At 30.6% G+C, this 2697-nt stretch overlaps 1 long non-coding RNA gene across 1 annotated transcript; it reads left to right on the forward strand.

Annotated features, from left to right (window-relative positions):
- The first annotated feature begins 1390 nt into the window (after positions 1 to 1390).
- On the forward strand, positions 1391 to 1931 carry LOC149149847 (uncharacterized). Its single transcript, XR_016262275.1, has 2 exons — positions 1391 to 1457; positions 1577 to 1931. It is a non-coding gene; the product is annotated as an uncharacterized LOC149149847 (long non-coding RNA).
- The last annotated feature ends 766 nt before the right edge of the window (positions 1932 to 2697 follow it).

Consider the following 2697-nt stretch of genomic DNA (forward strand, 5'->3'; position numbering starts at 1 on the left):
ACTAACATAACTGTAGTTAGAACTAGGATCAATTAAAACATGAATAACTTGATTACACATCTAACCTTCCATCTCAATGATTGATGATGTAAAGACCCTCATTATTTCCATTTTTTAAAACAATATCAACAATCTATTCACTATATTTCCACTTTTACAAATTGTCAGTCTATTTCTCGATAACTATTCTCATGAATGCCTATATGGAAAGTAGTATTCCTTTAATTTTTCATATAATGAATACAGTTATGATAGAAATAATTTTTTTTCATATATATATATATTATTGTTGGAAATTTGTGTTGAAAGAAAACACAATTTTAGAATCTTGTAAGGAACTCTTTATCCATTTACCAACTATATAGTCGATTGTCTTGTATTAACTTTGTTCACAAAGGATTACCAAATAATGGTTCTCTTCCAACATCACACACACACACACACAGATATATATATATATATATATATATATGATTACCAAATAATGGTTCTCTTCCAACATCACACACACACACACACACATATAAAAGCTTCAATGCTCTATCCTAATTATACAATAGTTCCATGTTTAAACTATCACACAATCTGAATGTTGGGTTATTTCTCTTTTACAAGGTTCTAATTTTAGAATACTTACATGATTTCAATGTTTTGTATTTATACATTGTATATAGTTTATTATTTTGTTTTACTGTAATATGATTTTGCGAACTTTATATGAAAAGGTATGGACCTTAGCCCATCCACATTATTAGGAATGAATACAATGCTAGTCCTCGATGTCTAGTCGTGGACTTCTATTTTACTTTGTACAACAAAACATTCATAATATTTTAATGGTTTACCACTTTATATAACACATTTCATTTAAGCAGTTTCCTGACTTTGATGTAATGAGATGTGACAATTGATTAAGATATATGGTATTGGATTTTATTTTATTTTCGATGTGGTATTAATTGGTTATTAACTTGAGTTACATATACCATCGAAATATTTCTAGATTGTTCTACATATACCATCAGAATATTTCTAGATTGTTCTACATATACCATCAGAATATTTCTAGATTGTTCTATGCATAAGCGGGAAATTCATGCTTGTTGTCATGTATACCTTACTAATTTGACCCAACCAACGACTCAAATTATTCATTGTGAAATCAACGATCATAATGAATTTAGGGTCTTGTTGTTTGATTAATGACCTTGTTAGGTTTTTGTTGTGCTAGATCATTTCCCACTGCACTTTCTTTGGTCATGCCACTCTGTGGCTAGCTTTTCATTCTTAGTTTTTCAATAGCAATACACCATTTTCGTTGGCACAAACCTTATAGGTGTGTTCTGTTTACCTTATATTGACATGCTATCTCCACCTGTCATGCGAGGCTAGTTGACTCTTTGTTTCGTCGAGTGTATGTGGTTCCTACCCAAGACATGTCAACAACCTTACTAGAGGTAATAATCCTTAAATTGACCCCTCTTAGTAGTTGTGTGCTTTATAATTTTTAAAAACAAGTTTTTACAGTTGAGGTCATGTAATTACATGTCTAATATCTTTGTTTGTGTCTCTACAGATTTGCAGGGACGTTTCCTAAATCTTGAGATAATGGTTCTCTATGTTCGCACATAGTTTTTTCGGATGGAAATGCAGACAATACTTTTTAGTGCATTCCTAGTATCCAATCTGGTAATCAATTACCTTTGTTGATTGAAGTACTCTTCTTTTGTTTCAACAACGTCCGAATGTAATCCCTATTTTCTTTCATTATGTTATTTCTATATTCCAATTTTTTCCATACCCATTAGGGTTACAAGATGGGTTTCATCCCTTTTCAAACCCTAGGATTTATTTTGACTAAAAGGATACTTTTGTTTGACTATTTATGCACCAAAAAATAGTTCATGGTAAGATTATATTTTCATTTGTTATTTCGTTCTTTCTTTTCCAATTAATTGAGATGCACCGAGTCTTCTATGTTGAGACTTATAATTTTCCTTTGTCTGTTCTCATTTCAGATAGTTATAAAGGCTCTCGTCTTATTATCTATATGCCTTAATAGAGTGCCATACCCTCCTTTATTTTTGTGCTCGCTTTTCTATTTATACTTTTAGATATTTCTTTTTATACACATAGTTATTTGATTTTTCATTTTCCAACATAACCATTTTTCTTTTGTTTCTTGCACAAGATATTTTCTTGGATGACTCGATGACCGTATAAGGTATCACTCTTCCTTCATCCTTGAACAATGTTCCTAGTTCGTAATTTTCATTTGAATTTACATACTAGTGCCCAACAATGACAAATATGGTTTTGTCCTATCTTTTTCAGGTATTTGCTGTTTCATTCATTCCTATGAGTGCTAATCCTATGACTTTACTGGAAACTAGATTTATTTATTTATTTATTATTATTTATTCGCTGTTTCATTCGTTCCTATGAGTGCTAGTCCCACGACTTTACTGGAAACTAGATTTATTTATTTATTTATTTTATTTTAATTTTCATTTGAATTTACAGACTAGTGCCCAACAATGACAAATATGGTTTTGTCCAATCTTTTTTAAGTATTCGCTGTTCCATTCGTTCCTATGAGTGCTAGTCCCATGACTGTACTGGAAACTAGATTTATTTATTTATTTTATTTATTATTATTTATTCGATGTTTCATTCGTTCCTATGAGTGCTAGTCCC

This window comes from Pinus tabuliformis, chromosome 9 (assembly GCF_031772625.1).
Source record: "Pinus tabuliformis cultivar Carrire ecotype Pingquan chromosome 9, CPIR1, whole genome shotgun sequence".
Lineage (NCBI taxonomy): Eukaryota > Viridiplantae > Streptophyta > Pinopsida > Pinales > Pinaceae > Pinus > Pinus tabuliformis.